General features: G+C 53.2%; 1 long non-coding RNA gene across 5 annotated transcripts in view; it reads left to right on the top strand.

Annotated features, from left to right (window-relative positions):
- The window catches only part of LOC144379420 (uncharacterized), a 50,256-nt gene that overhangs the window by 12,775 nt on the left and 21,508 nt on the right, over positions 1-15,973 (top strand). For 2 of the 5 annotated variants that reach the window (XR_013442355.1, XR_013442356.1), the window contains exon 4: positions 7,615-9,051. The exons of 1 other annotated variant lie outside the window; for it this stretch is intronic. This is a non-coding gene — a long non-coding RNA (uncharacterized LOC144379420). Of the gene's footprint in view, positions 1-6,930; positions 7,015-7,614; positions 9,056-15,973 lie in introns of those variants that run through there. 2 more of the 5 variants (XR_013442357.1, XR_013442358.1) reach the window with 2 other exon arrangements.

The raw sequence follows: 15,973 nt of genomic DNA, 5'->3' as shown, positions 1-15,973 counted from the left end.
AAGACTGTTGTCTTACATCTTGTGGGATGACATTTTATTACAAGGGCCCACTTGGCTCTCGCATCCAGTTTCTTCTCTTCCCTTCCTCCCTTTCTTCATTATCTTTCAAAAATTAGATTTTCTCCTTGCCCCATCAGAAGTCACAAAAACGCCCCCGAGGAGAGTCAGGCTGTCTGAGAGGAGTCCCCGGGGGACGTGGCAGTTCAGTGGGGGCTCTGGAGTCGGCCACTGACCTTGAATCTAAGCCTCAATTTCCTTACCTGTCAAATGCGACAGCGGTTTCTTAGTTGTCACGAGGACACCAGGGGTCGCTTAGCCCAGTGCCCGGCACTTGAGGGGAGTGCCCGTCAGCTGTTCTAGTGAGAACTTTTGTCACCCCCGCTTCTGCCAGAGACTTGCTCCGTTTCCTCAGGCAGACCAGTTCATTTCCTGCCCCCCCCCCCCCCAGCCCGTTCCTCCTCTGGCCGTGGAACGCCTGACAGTTAACAGCTCCAGCAAAGCCCACAAAAAGCAACAAAAGCAGCTGAACGGCAGTAAAAATAATCAAAGTCACCCACCCCAGTTCCTCAGTAGAAGCATCACGTGATCTCATGGGGGCCACTCTCCCCCAGGAAGTGGGGCTTTTCTCTCCAAAGAGCTTGGCATCTGCGCCTCGGGGCCGCTCGAACTGGCCTCGTTCTGCGGTCCCATGTGCCAGCGACCTGTGCCCACGCTCTTCTGAAGCTGGCTGGGGGCCCTGGCACAGCCCCGCCACACGGCCCGCCAACTCGAAAGGTCCTTTCTTTGGAACAAATATCATCGTACGCGTTGCCATCAAAAAATGAAAGCCTTCACAGTGGCACGGCATCCAGCTTCCGTCTGGGGCCTTTCGGAACAATTTCGTGACCAGAGAATGGCAGGAGACAAAAGGTTTTTCTATCTGATCTGCTCCCCAGGCTGGCGTCGGGATGTGGGGGCCTGTTTTCCTTTTGCCCTAGTACCACTCAGATTGTTATCACCGTGTTGTCTCTCTCTTTGAGCAGGACAAGGCAGGCAGGCAGGCAGAGGGATATATTTCAACTGCCCTCGACTCTGTTTATAATCACAAACATGAAAGGAAGGGAAAGAGATTGAGTTTATAGGGCCGGTTCTTTGTGTAGTCTAATTTATCTCTCCCAGGCAGCAGTGGGCTGAGCGGGTTTCCTTTTTGTTTCCGATGGGGGAAACTGAAATATGAATCTATGTTGATGACAGAATAAAGGAATTGAAAGAGGCATAAATCTTATCTTCTTCGCAACCCTGGAAGATCAGCTTCTTGTGAAGAAGGGGATTATACTTCTGTAATTAACTGCTTTGCAGCTCCTGGTGGTGGCTCCGAGCTGAATAATAGCACCCAGCAAAGTTGGAAGAAAGGCAGGCAGGCGGGAGCAGCGGCTGATTGTGAACCACGGTCCCAGGGCCCAGCTCTCAGAGAGTCATGCCAGGAGACATTTGTCCCCGTCCATCAACATTCGCTGCAGAGAGAATAGGATTCCGGAACAAACAGCTCACGGAGACCTGTTCCTCTGTGGGCCAGTAGCTGCCAGATGCCTTTAAGGCCCAAGCCGGGTCTTACACTCCTTTGTGGTCCAGCCCCAGGCTTGCTACCCGTTAGATGCTTGTTGGAGGTGACTGCCACTTACCAGCCATGCCTGGAAAAGTTGCCTAATTTCTCTGATCTTCACTGTGACCATCCACAAAATGGGCAGGGTGGGGACTCTTGTAGAATTCTTGCAAGGAAGAAATTAGATCATGAATATAGACAAATGACTTATCATAGTGCCTGGCACATGGCAGGTGATCAATAAATGATAGCTATTATTATTACATTGTGGAATACAAATCGATTGCAAATTCGGACATTGTAAAAGTCAGCACTTATGAGGCTCACCACTCACAGGTACGTACATACACACGAGTACATCCATGTCCAAGCGTCCCATAGGCAGTCTTCTTCCCCCCGTTTCATGGGTGACAAAACAGTCTCAGAGTGGAACAGCGACCTGCTCCAAGTAAGGGGCAGACATGCAGACTGGAGGCCAGGTCTTCTTTTCTTGCCCCTCCCCCCCATCCCTGGCCTCTCAGAGCCAGGCTCACCCCTGCTCATCCTGCTTCTCTCCTGCGGTCCCTCACCCGCCAGACCTCACCGCCCCAGGGTCAAACCTCCAGGCCACCTTTGCTTGCTCTTCTCCTCTCTGCCGCTTGCTGGCATCACTGAGTCCCAGAGATTCTTCTCAGATGTTCCTAGAATGTCTCCCTTCTCAATCCCGCTGCCACTCACACTGGCCCAGACAAGCAGGCTTCCAACAGCAAGGGGCTCTCACGCGGTGTCTCCATCGCTCCACCCCAGGGCCAGATGAGCCGTCCCAGTCCCCCCCTTGCCTGTCCTTCCCCGCTGGGGAGCAGGCCACACCCCGCTGTGCGTCAGATCAGCCACATGTGCCCTCCCCGGCATTTCTTCAGCTGATCCGCCAGAACTTGTCTCTTCCTACTCCTGGTCAGAACCCCCTCCTCCAGCTGAGCCTGCCTCAGTGTCCCTCAAGCACCACCCTGTAGCCACTCTGAGGGCTCAGTGTGTTCAATCCTTCATAAAGACACAGATGTCTGACGTAGGCTGCCCCATCCATGCACAAGCTTGGCAGAGCCGTGGGGCAGAGGGATCATCTATGCATCCGCCCACCCATTCCACAGATGGAGCAACCTGCAGCTCGGAGAAGTTTCAGAACCAAGTCTCACACTTAACTCTTCTGATTTAGGATTCAGTGCTCCTCCGTCAGACCCATAGGCCCCACCACCCTCAGTGATGACTAGTGGCCCTGGCCAGGGGACGGGGGGCAGGCAGTGTGGTTAGTACTCGGCCTGCACGTGGGCCCCGGACTAACTCACCAGAGGGTCAGCCTGAAGCCCTGTTGAGGGCAAACGCCTGAGTTAGACACTGGGGGCAGACGTGTGGTGGGCAGAGGCTGGGTTTCGGGGAAAGCTGGAGATTGAGATTTAGGGGATCATCATGGAAATCAGCACCCGTACGGCAGGTGAAAATGGGACTAGATACCAGTCCAAGCAATGTGCTGTGGAAACATAGCAATTAACTGATAAGAGATGGGATCCGGGAGGGCTTCAGGGAGGAAGTGGCCAGCGCCCTGGGTTGAAGCACCACAAGATGGCACTCAGGGGCAAGGCATTCTAGGTGGAGGGAGCAGCATGGACAGGAGCAGGGAGGCCAGACGACCTGGGGTGGGCATGGAGAACAGCACAGCTAGCAGCAAAGGAACCTTCCACAAGCAGAGACCTGGATTCAAGTTCTGACTCTGCCTCCGTTCTGACTCAGGATTTGGGCAACTCACCACCTTTCTGGATCTTAGTATTCTTTTAAGTGAAATGGGCATAAGGACATTACATGTTTCCTGGGGTTATTGTAAGGATAAACCAAAATACTCACCAAAAACAAGGCCTGGCGCATGGTAGGTGCTCAGCGAAAGGTCCAGTATGGCTGGAACTTAGGTACTGTTGAACCACAGGGACCAGCAGAGGCTTGGGTGAGGCTGTGCGTTTTCTTTTGCCTTCCAGTGGGCTCTTTCTCCTCCTTGCAGGACCTCACCAGCTGGCCTGGGAGGGCTGCTTGCCCATTCGTGGTTGCCAGGATGCTGGCCGTTCCCCGGTCCAGAACGATCCTCTGGTGCTGTCATCATCCTTGAGCCCTTTCCAGCCTGAACACCTCTGGCGCGAGTGTGCCAGGTCTGGTAAGGTTCGCTGGCAGCGTTTGGGAGCCAGATCTGTATTTAGGTAGAAGCAGACACCGACAACAGTTGCTGGCTTCTCTGCCTTGGTAAACACGCAGCGAGCCTGGTGCTTTGGGCTTCGGGAGGGAGCAGGGAACACAAGATAGGCGCTGCTCACTGCAGCTTGGGGGGTGAGGGCAGGCTCTTTGTTCCGGGCATGTGCCAGCCTGCTCAGGCTGCGGGCATGAGGGATGGACAGAGTTAGAGGCCCTCCTCTTCCTCTGGGCTTCTCGGTCTTTGAGGACTCTAGGTACTTTTGCCATGTAGTGTGTGGGACTTTGGGTCAAGTTTTCAACCTCTCTGGCCAGCGGTCAACAAAGGCAATTCCTGGCATGTCCCTGGATGCCATTCCTCCTTCGTGAGTGCTTGACAAAGTTACCCATGCATCAGAGTCACTTGGGTGGGGGCTAATTAAAAATTCAGATTCCCAGGCCCGGCCCCAGACTCACTGAGGCAGAGCCCAGGAATCTGCACTTTAACAAACGGCCCAGGTGATTCTGGTACGGGTATCCCAGGAACCACATCTAGAAAACCACTATCCGCTTTCCAGTGGGTTCCCTGGGAAACCAGAGAAAGAGGTGGTCAGAATGAGGGGGTTGATGGATGAGGCCAGCATGCTTCTCCTCTTCACATGCACATCTGCATTTATGCTTTTTGACTTTGGCTTGGAAATATGTTCTTAGATGTATGTCTCCTTAGATGCCATCCCTGTTCAATGACATTGAATGCCATCCCTGTTCTACGCCATCCCCTAGAGTTAGCTCATTTGCCATCCATCCACCCATCATCCGTCCATCCATCATCCATCCACTTACCCATCCATCCATCCATCCACCTACCCATCCATCTATCCATCCATCTACTCATCATTCATCCACTCATCTATTCACCATCCACTCATCCATCCATCTGTCCGCCCTCGTTTTCTATGTACCTACTGTGGCTGGTCTTTGGAGACACAAGGAGGAATGAGGGCTGGTTTTCCTGGCCAGAATTCCCCATCTGGACAAGGAGACAGTCAAGTCATCGTAATATAGGAGGATTCAGTGATTGATATCTCAAGTAGATACAGTGATGGCACAAGGTAAAAATGATAGACTGTACTGGCATGGAGAGAAAGTCAAAGAAGTCCTCATAAGACAGCAATTTGTGAGTGGGTCATGAAGGGGGAGTAGGAGTTTGCCTGATGGAGAGGGTGAGTGTGAGGGTATATAGGAAGGTAGGTGAGTCCTGTGATGAAATCCCTTCCCATCCACTGTGAGAAGTCTCTCCTCAGTCCCCACGGAGCCCCTGTTGTGATGCTGATCTGCAGCCGTAACCTCTAAACTGGGCCCCATATCCTGGCATTTCTGGGTGAACAGGAGCCCCTCTCTAGTGTGTGTGTTGCAGGCTCATGATGGTTGTCTCTTACACAGTAAAGTTATTATGGAACTGACAGGTGAACAGCCATCCAGATCGAGAGACACGGGATGCTTCAAGAGCCTGGGGTCAGGTAATCGTTCTGCCTGCAAGTCACTCTGTAACTGTGGACAGGTCTCTGACCCTCCGTGTTCCCATCCCCAAGATGGAAGATTGGCTTCTAGCTCCGCCAGCTTCCTGTCTGGAGCACGGTCCTGGCTGCCATACACGTGTTATCGACGACTTTTCTCTCCACCCCAAGCCCATCTGTTGGAGCACATGAGCAGCACAACATCTCAGAGGTTCGGTGGATTTGCTTTGAGCCCCCAGCATACCACCTGCAGCCCAAAGCGGCGTTTTGCAGGGAAAAAGCAAGGTGGACGCGAGCCTGAAGGTGGCGCTGTGGCTCCAGTCGTGGCTCTGTTCTCCAGAGCAGGACGGTTCTCCGAGGATCCGCGGAAACCGGGCAGGGCTGATGGCAGGTTTTGCTCCATCTTGGGGCCCTCACAGTTCAGCAAGCCCTGCTTATTTGCAGAAAGCAGCCAGGCCTTACCACTAGGGCCTCCCCGCCTCCTGGGCCCCTTCACACATCTTCAGAGCTGTGTCCCTTTGGGTCTTCCCTGGGCGAGAGGAGGAGGAAGCCAGCCTGTTGTGAGTGGCACGTAGGTGGAGCAGGGCTCTGTGCCTGGGTTTCCCGGGAGCCTGGTTTTCTGGTGCTCATTGCAGGCAGAGGGCCCTTGGCCTGGAGCTGCCAGTTGAGTCTGGGCCATGATGTGCCGCGATGATGTGTTGGGTCACAGCCTGCTTGACCCCCTCACCGTGGACCCCATACTTGGGTGATTGACTTGATATTTTGAAAATACTCCATACTCATCCTGCTGCCTTCTCTCCATTTCTTTGGGTTCAGTCCTTAGCTGAGCCATCTAATAAAGAACCCCGGGGGAGAGAATGATAGGGGGCAAGAAGAAGGAAAGAGGAAAGTGCTGACATTTATTAAGTGCCTACTGGGTACCAAGCATTTCCACAAGAACTAGAACAGGAATTTGTACCCTTTCTTTCCACGGCATACCCCGTTCCTTCCCCCAGAATCACAGAGGAACCCAGCCATGGAAACCAAACACCTGGGCAGCTGCTGTGAGGGGGTTGGGGTGGGGCGCCGGGGCGCCTGAGTCTTCCCGTTCCGCCCCCTTCCCTCCCCCTCCAGCAGCCCCTTTGCGGCCATCACAAAACCTGGATCGAAAGCACTGTTTCATTCATCTGTATATACCTCTTAGAGGAAATATTATTTCCACTTTTCGGATGTAAAAGCTGAAGGCCAGTGAGGTGAGGTGGCTTGCCAGGATCACATGATTAAGAAATGGCTGAGAGCCAGGCTGCGGACGCAGGAGTGTCCGACCCCAAAGCCCCCAACTCCATCTGGGAGACCGTGGGTGCTCTGCTTCCTAAGGAGGGGCAGGAAGGGGCCGTGGCTCCTGGGAGGGCCAGGCCAGTTACACGTGAACACAGTTGGTACTTGGATGTCTGGTAAACTGCCTGCAACGAAGGAACCTGGATAGGACAGGAGAACCATGGAAGATGGGAAACACATGGGGTGTAGGTTCAGTGCCACCAGGGAAATGATCCTTCAGCCCCCCGGGCAGGCTCCAGCTTGGCTGACTTCAGAAGACACCAGCCAGCCATGTGCTAGAGATTCAGCAAGCTTTCCAGGCCCTGATTAGGCTTCTTTTTGTTCCAGGGTCTGAGTCTGGAATATCTGAACTGGGTCTCAGTTCCTGCTCTGCTGGTGGAGGAAAAACTGTGTAAGAGCAGCTCCTGAAAGGCAAGATGCTTTAAAAAGAAAAAAAAAAAAAAAAAGGAAGCCATGTATTTGCTTGGAATTTGTTTTTGCTTGCTCAGGATCTTGTAGCAAGAATAGATTGGGAGTCAGAAATCCTTGGGTCCAAAGGTCACATCTACTGGTTCAACCTGACTACTTTGAGTCTCAGTTGCCTCTTTGTAAAATGGCATCACAAACAGGCCCTATGTCACCAGGCTGCTGTAAGGATTAAATGAGCTCTTGTGTGAAGCACCAAGCTTGGGGTGTGCAAAGCAAACAGTGATTCTCTCCCTGCTCTCTTTGAATTTATGGTATGTGCTAAATGGATGTGCTTCCAAGGGGCACTTAAGGGATGGGTTATCACTTCTCATTGCAGTCAACTGGCTGAAACACTCACTTTTTCATCTTGATATGTGAGATGTGACATTCTGATCCTCTGAATTGTAAACTTAGAATCTCAGAGAGCTCAGGATGGCTGAATCCAACTCCATCATTTTAGAGATGGGGACAGTGACTTGCCCAAGGTCACACATTGGGCCGGTGGCAGAGCTGGGGCGAGAACCCAGGTCTGCTGACTCCCAGCCCACTGCTTTGTCATCCCAGGTGAGAAGGAGCCATGGGAAGGAAAGACCACAGGGACACTGCCTTGATCCAACCTCGCCATGATTCCAACATCTGAGAGGAGGATAGAGTGAAGGTTTCGCCCAAGGAGGCCCACTCTGCTCCGTGAACCCCATCCTGTGGGGGTCACATGTTGGGGGTGGATGGGGCCTCCGTGACAGGACTGAGATCTCAGGAGCTGGGACCAGTCCTGCCATTGCCGAGTCAGAGGAGGAGCCCGGTCCTACTGCAGGGATCAAGGGGTAAGGCGATAGCCCAGCTTGGCGTTGGTTGCTGCTTCTTACCAGCTGTGTGACCCGAGCAGGGAATGGCGCTCCCTGAACCTGTTACCTTATCTGAGAACCAAGAAGAATCTAAGTGTGTACCTCATAGGTTATGGTAAAGATTAAATAAGTTAATATAATCATAATAATAATGGCCAACATTAACCCACATGTACCATGTGCCAGCTTGGGTTGTAAACTCTTTATATGTATTTGCTCATTAATCTTCATACCCCTTGTATTTTGCTGCTGGGGAAACAGAGGCTCAGAATGGTGACGCAGAAGCCGGGACACAAAATCAGAGAGGACAGTGCCAGGTTTGAACCGAGTAGACTGGCTTTGGTATCCTGTGCCGACCACTCTGCCCTTGGGCCTCTCAATTTAGGCAAAACTCGGTGCTCTAAAAATGCCCAGCCCCCTACCCCTTTCCCTTACCTTCCTCACCTATGCCCTTTTGTCCCAAAGTGTGCATTCCAGAAACTGTGTGCTGTCATTTCCCGGATACCGGAAGTCCACACAAAGAGTTTACAACCCAGCCTGGCACATAGGTTCACATAGATTCACCTTAAATTATTTTTCTTCTCAGTTTTGTTGTCTTTGTTTTTTATTTTATTTTATTTTATTTTATTTTATTTTATTTTATTTTGTTGTTGTTCCTTAATCAAAAGTACAACTGAGGGCGCCTGGGTGGCTCAGTTGGTTAAGCAACTGCCTTCAGCTCAGGTCATGGTCCCGGAGTCCCGGGATCGAGTCCCGCATCGGGCTCCCGGCGCAGCGGGGAGCCTGCTTCTCCCTCTGACCCTCTCCCCTCTCAAGCTGTTTCTCTCTCACTCTCTCAAATAAATAAATAAATAAAATCTTTAAAAAAAAAAAAAAGTACAACTGAATTGCCAGCAAGGCAGAGGTCTCGATTCCCGGGCTCACGGGCACCAGGCAGCCCTGCACACACAGTGAAGCCCCCGGTGCCAGTGAACGAAGGGCCCCAGTTGCCGGCTTCTCATCGTCCGTGTGTGCGCGTTAAGCCCCCAGCCCACGGGCCAGCTTCCTGAATACAACTGACCAATTTGGGAGAAAATACGCCGCCTTGTTTCTGGGTTTCTGGCAACATTCATTCAAGTTCCTGGTTACTATAGAGACCTTGTCAACACGTCCAAATATGCTTCTTGGTACAGAAACTTGTCTTCTCACCGGTTTTCACAGAGTCCCAAAGAACAGAGGGTCTCAGGAAGCAGCAGGAAAGGCTCACCCGCTGCGTCTTCCTGAGCCCCGACTGGCCCCCCAAGGCTCTGGGCCCACAGAGGGAAAAAGAGGGAGCAGAGAAGGTGACTGAGCAGGACCGCGCCGCACAACAAATCAAGGTGCATCAGCACGATGGAAAATCCAGCCACAGTGTTCAAATGTCCAAACTTATTTCTCCTTCTAGGGGCCTGAAGGAAAGGCTGTCTGCCCTTGGGGTGTGGATGCCCTCCTGTTATGGCTGGAAGGGCAAGGTCAGGTTCAGCGGACGCGCTGCTGAGGTCGGGTCTCAGGCCCTGCTTCGGAGACTCCAGGGCGGTGTCTGCAGTATGTTTCCACGGACGCTCGGCAGAGCCCCCAAGCTGCCCCTTGTCCTCCCCATCTCTGCCCGCGGACACCCTGCCCAGGCCTTAGGAGCCCTCTGCAATGCCACCATTTCCGGAGAGACTTAGAACCAAGTCCCCCTCCCTCCCTCGTCCCTCTTGTTATCATCTCATTTCTTACCCGCTTCCACCCGGCATTATGGCTGCTTACACACCGGCCTTCATTCCAGAGATACTCATCGAGCTCTAATTATGTAGCAGGCCCAGAGCGAGTCACCAGCAATGAGAAAGATACAATCCTTGTTCTCACATAAAGAGCTCACACGCTCACAGTCTAACAGAGACGGACGAGTCAACACATAATTAAAACAGTGCGGAGGAATGTACAGACTGCCTGGGTGCTGAGGGGCTAGGGGTCGGGGGGCATCCGGGAAGACTTGCCAGAGGTAATAATGTTTGGCTTGTATCTTAAAGGGTGAGTTCCCCAGAAGCGCATGGGGATGGGGAAGAGGGAGCAGTCTAGGGTGGTGGAATAGCATGGGCACGTCCAGCGACATTTGAAAAAAGTCACCAGATAGACACCCCTACTGAAGGTGTTTGAACTGGATCGCAGTGTGCCACGTCTCCCTGGGGTGTTTGTGCTTCAAGGAGAAATCCAGGAGAAGGACACAAAAGGTGGGATTCCGGGGTTGTCGGAGAGATTTGGCAAGAGGCTGTCTCCGGGCCCTGAGAACACGCTTGCTGGGGGTGGTGGGCAAGCCGGCTGGGGCTTCTCCTCTGGTGTCCTTTCCTGTTTGCGCTGAACCAGCTCTGCAGCCTTCAGTGGTGGACCCTGCACCCAGTCCCACCCACCCCACCCCTACAAACACTCCCATGTTGAGTCCATACCACCTGCCACCAGACCCCAGACCCCGGAAAGTTCTTTGTCCTTCTTAGGCTACTTCCTTGTTCATAAAATGGGAGGATTATACTCTCTTTCCCCTCCACCCACTATTCTTCTTCCTTCCTTGGTGGTTAAGAACAAGGACTTTGGAATCAGGCTGATCTGGGTAGGAATTTCAGTTTTGCCACTTTCCACCTGTACCAGGGACTCCACCAAGTACCTTAATTTCCTCATTGGTAGGGTAGGCATAGTAGTTGTGCCCACTGCATATTGTTATTGTCCATGTTCAGTGGGATGATGCATGGCAAGCTCCTAACTCAATGCCTGGCACGCAGTAGGTTCTCCAAAGCTGCTCAGGTCGAGGGCATTATGTCATCAAGATTCCCCCCTCCCTCTCTCCCTCCTCCCCTCCCCACTTCCCTCCCTGAGGATCACTCTTGCCTGGGCTGCCAGCTCTTCAGTCCGGAGGCAGAGGACTGGACAGGATGACCCCTAGGGTCTTTGGTTCGGGAATCTGGGATCTCAAAGGCTGGGAACATCCCCCATGAGCTTTCCTCACCTCAGTTCTCGTGCTGATTGCGGAGCTGACCTCTGCGGGTCTCTGCCTCTATGTCATTTTTTCAAGTTCTCTGGAGGCTCCCTCCCTCTACGCCCCCCCCCCCACTTTTTGCATCCCCTCTGTGTCCAGACAGGTTATGGCATGTGCTCTCAATCAGCTGTCACAGGCTACCTGCTGGCTCCCCAATTACTGAGTTCCCGGCTGGGCTTCGCTCTGCATTTCCCGCCGAGGTTCTGAGGAACTTCACGTACATCTCCCCGCCTGCCAGAGCTCTGAGTTTCTGAAGCCGACTTCAGAGCAGAGGGAAATGGCTTTGGCAGAATGAGCTTTCATATTCTCTGTGCCACCTGCATGCCAGGCAGTTCCTGGTAACCTGGTGCTCGGCTTCGTGCAATTCCTCTGTTGATCGCCTTGGTCCGTCTCCCTGTGTATTAGTCATGGTTCTCCGGAGAAACCGAACCGATAGGGTGTGTGTGTATGCGTGCTGTGTGTGTTTAAAGAGATTTATTTTAAGGAATTGACTCGCACAATTATAGAGGCTGGTAAGTCCAAAATCTATAGGGTGGGCCAGCTTTAGCTGAAATCCAAGGCTTCTGCTACAGAAGGGGAAGGTTAGTCTTTTGTTCTATTCAGGCTGTCACCCCATTGGATTAGACCCGCCCACATGATGGAGAGCATTCTGCTTTATCAGAAGTCCACAGATTTCACTGTTAATATCCTCCGAAATACCTTCACAGCACATATCTGGGCACCCTGTGGCCCAGCTGAGTGGACACATAAATTAACTGTCATTCCCTGTTTTTGGCAAACATGCCGGAGAAATACCCCAGGCCTTAGGGATGCCTCTCCCTGACCCTGTCATCCAGGCCAGATGATATCAAGACTTGGTTCCCGCTTCCCCAGAGGAGCATGTTGGAAAGGGTCCCCAGAGCATACACATGTCCTGAGTGTATTGCCACAGAAAATCTCAGCCAGTCCAGACCTCTGGGTCTGCAGCAGTTCAGGCCTGGGCCTGGGCCTGAACATGAGGTGCTGAGTGGGAGGCAGCGAGCATCTCTGCAGTGGGGGTGGGAGGATGTGTTCAAGGATGTTGTCGCCCCCGTGATTTTCCAACCTGGTTGTATAGCAGAATCATCTAAATGCAGATTCCCAGGCCCGACTATGGGGGAGAAATGCCCCCTTCAGAAGAGCGGGGCAGCTGAGCTCTCAGCACATAGTTGATGCACGGCCACAGGGGATTTCGGAATCCAAGTGAGGCTGGGAGTGTCTTCGAGGCCAGGCACCCGGCCCAGCCCAGCGCTTCATGCCGAATCTCCTTCTTACCGTCTCACTCTAATGACTCCTTGATGGAGGCCTGACTCCCTTTGAGGGAACCCCTTATGTTCTAAGAAGAGAGACGTGAAGTCTGTCTTCCTGCACCTTCCAGCTACTGGTCCTTGCTTCGGCTCTTAGAACCAGAAGGAATCTAATTGCCCCTCCACTGGAGAGCCCTTGAGGTATTGATGACAGTTTTCATTTGCTGCTGTGTCTTCTCTGGGCTCAGAGTCCCCAGCCCCCTCACCAGGCAATGTCTCTCTCAGTGGGAGAGGAGTGGACCCCGCCCAGACTGTGGTTCGGCCCATGCAAGGTCTGGCAGAGGCATCCCCTCCCTCCTTCTGGACATGCCAGCCCCATTAATGTGGCCTTTGGCCCCGTGTGTTAGCCCCATCGCACCGTGGATGGGATCCTCCTAGTCTGAGCCCCCAGCCTGATGCTTAATTTCCTCCCTCTTGACTTCACTGTTCCACGGAGGAGGAAGAGCGCCTTCCAGGGCCTGGGGACCCCAGAGCTTTCTTTACCATTTTGAAAAACACAGATGACAGGATGTTTCTCCGGGCACCTGAGAAAACACAGGGTTTGCTGCCCTTTGGGACTGGCCACCTCTGAGGCCACGACCTGCCCCAGACTCTGGTGCCCGTTCTGGGAGAGGGGGGCACAACAGTGTAGTGAAAAGCTTATCGCCTCTGGGCCTGGCAGGGGCTTGGGTTCACATGCCAGCTCTAGCAGCCGTGGGGCCTGGGGCAACTGAGCCTCAGGTCCTCCATCGTCAATAGTACCTACCTCCTAGGCTGTGCTGGGAAATGTCAAAGCAGCCGGCCCAGGGCCTGGTACGTAGTAGGTACACCGTAAGTCTAAATCCTCGTCTCCTCTGGAAGAACTCTGTTGTCTTCTCCCTCCTCCTTTCCTCACCAAATGCCTCAGTCCCAGCCCCTAATGCTGAAGAGCCTTGTTAAGTAAACAGCCTGGAGGCTCTAGTCACATCTTGGGGCTTGGGGAGGAATGTGCCCACGGGTGGCTCATGGGCCCTGGGATAAGCCTTTCCTTCGGTCTTGGGTCCCTCATCTCAGACCTGAGAAGTGCAGACCAGGAAGCCACTGGAAAGCCCCTCGACAGCCCTGCCCAGCAGGCCTCCCCGCAAGCCTCTGGGACCCTGGGCCCTGGAAGGGAGGCAGGCAGATGTGAAAAGCCTCTGACAAGCTCCCTAAGACAAGGGTGGGCCCCTCGGCCTGGGTTCCTCCCTCATTCATCCCTCAGAGCCCACCGGCCCCTCCTCTGCTAGGAGGGAGTGGGGACAAGGTGAGAAATAACCAGTCTCAAGATGCCGGCAGCCCAGCAGGGAGGACAGACAGGTCAACACATAAGTGGAAGCCAGGTTGATAGGAGCTGTCCCTGAGACGGAAAACACAGAAAGTACGGGGGAGCACAGAGTGGGAAACACACCATGCCCCCAGGAAAAGGCTGGGCGGCCGTTCCAGAAAGCTGGTGAGAAACAGGGTTTGGAGTTCAGGCTCCAAGGACAGGGGGAGTTCGCCTGGTGGACAGGGAGGACGGGGCGCTCCAGGCCAAGCAAAAAGGTTGGAAAGTCCAACCTTTTGCTTTGAAATGACCTAAGCATTCAGCAAAGTGTGAGGCAGCGGCTGGAAGACCAGAGTGGAGGCCGAGAGGCCAGCGGGGAGTCTGCTGGGGTGATCCGGACTGGAGGCCATGGGGACGCGAGCTGGGACAGCAGTCTGCACGAGGCAACGTGGGGCCACAAAGACCAGCCAGAGGTGGGTCCTTCTCTCTGGGGACTGCCCAGCCCTTCCTCTCATCAACAAATATTTCTTGAGGGACGCCTGGGTGGCCCAGTCGGTTAAGTGTCAGCCTTCAGCCCAGGCCGTGATCCCAGGGTTCTGGGATCGATCCCTGCGTCGGGCTCCCTGCTCAGTGAGGAGCCTGCTTCTCCCTCTCCCCCTGCCTCTCCCCCTGCTTGTGCTCTCTACCTCTCTGTCAAATAAATAAATAAAATCTTTAAAAAAAAATAAAAATAAAATCCTTAAAAAAAAATAAAAATAAATATTTATCGAGCACCTAGACTGTGCCAGATACTTTCATGAGCAAGGAACTTTCTCCAGGAGAGAGAAAAGGCCTGCACCCCAGTGGATTAGTTTCCTGGGACCTGCTGTAAGAAGGAGCCATGAACTGAGTGGACTAAAACAACAGAGACTTACTCTTTCACAGTTCTGGAGGCTGGAGTCTAAAATCAAGGTGTCAGCAGGGCCGCAGTCCCTCTGAGACTCTGGGTAGGATCCTCCCTGGCCTCTTCCTTGCCTCTGCTGGTAGCCGGTAACCCTTGGCTTGCAGCCGCACTCCACTGCGTCACATCGTGTTCTCCACGTGTGTCCATTTCTATGTCTCTGCTGTTCTTATGAAGACCCCAGTCTTACTGCATTAGGGCCCGCCCTGAGAATGACCACCTCTTAACGAATTACATCTGCAAAGACCCACTTTCCAAGTGAGGTCACATTCACAGGAAGCGGGGGTTGGATTTCACTATATCTTTTTGAGAAGGGACACAATTCAACCCACAACACCAAGTAACCACAACGCACTGTGGCAACTGCCTTTCAGGAACCGAGGACAGGATGTGGGAATTCAGATTAAGGAGAGCTCTTGCCAAGCAGGGGAATCCAGGGAGGCTTGCTGGGGGAGGTGGCCTTTCAGCCATACATTGATAGGATTTGGATGTGCAGCTCTGGAGAAGGCAAGGCATTCTGGGCAGAGGGTGGTACGTGAGGGAAAGCAGGGAGGAGGGAACAGCAGGGTGGTAATTGTGTCCCAGTTAGAACCAGTTATAACCAGTACTTGGAACGCTCTCTCTCTACCCTCTGCCTTCCCCCCACATCTTGTGCTGCCCAGACTCACTCCAGCTCCATCCCTTCTGCTCTTGGTTCTGGTGGGGTTTAGAGGAAGACTGCTGCCCAGGATCATCAGGACATCCCTACTCATGTCCAAACCTGGATTTGTTTTTCCTGAGCTGCAGTTAAGAAAAACAATAATAAAGTCTGTATTTATCAAGCAGCCAACCAGTAGGAAATTATAACCTTTTAAAATAAATATGTATCTAATTATAGGAAAGCAAGTTTACTTTTGCAAGCACCGTCAGGATTTCCCTCCCAAGCAGAGTCTGCAGATCGTGCCCCCACCCCCAGCCTACCCCCAAATCTCACGGCCTCAACCTCAAAACTACCATGTCTGCTGGTCTCTGAGCAAACAGTGAGCTGGGCTGTGCTGAATGCCCCAGCAGGCTTGCGAGGAACATGGGTCCCTGGGTTTTCCTTTTAGAACCAAAGGCCCGGCCCCTTGATTAGCTCCCATGCACCAAGCCGCAACCCCCACCTCCTCCTAGACTGTCTGGCTTGCCCGAAGGTCTTTGCCCAGCGCAAATTTCTGTGGTTGGCAGTTTTCTCCCTTCCAGAAAAGTCCGAAGTCCCAGAGAGAGCAGAATGGAGCCGTCGTCGGGGAGGAGCTCAGCCCCGCTGCTCCTGGCAGACCAGGCTCCAGGCGGTCCTCCCCATACCTGCCTTCCAGTGTGGTGCAGAATGTCTCGTCCACACCACACCGTGAGCGAGGAAGCAACTGTGACCGTGTTTGGGCTAACACGTGGTAACCATTGTTACTTATGAACAGCGTGCAATCCCCACCTGCCTGGGGAGTCCTCGAATGAGTTCATTCTCTCAGCAAGTGTTTCGTAAGCATCTCTTATGCGCCAGGTACT

The sequence above is a fragment of the Halichoerus grypus genome, chromosome 11 (assembly GCF_964656455.1).
Source record: "Halichoerus grypus chromosome 11, mHalGry1.hap1.1, whole genome shotgun sequence".
Lineage (NCBI taxonomy): Eukaryota > Metazoa > Chordata > Mammalia > Carnivora > Phocidae > Halichoerus > Halichoerus grypus.
Note: the sequence above shows the minus strand (reverse complement) of the source record. Positions and strands in the feature narration are given on the sequence as shown.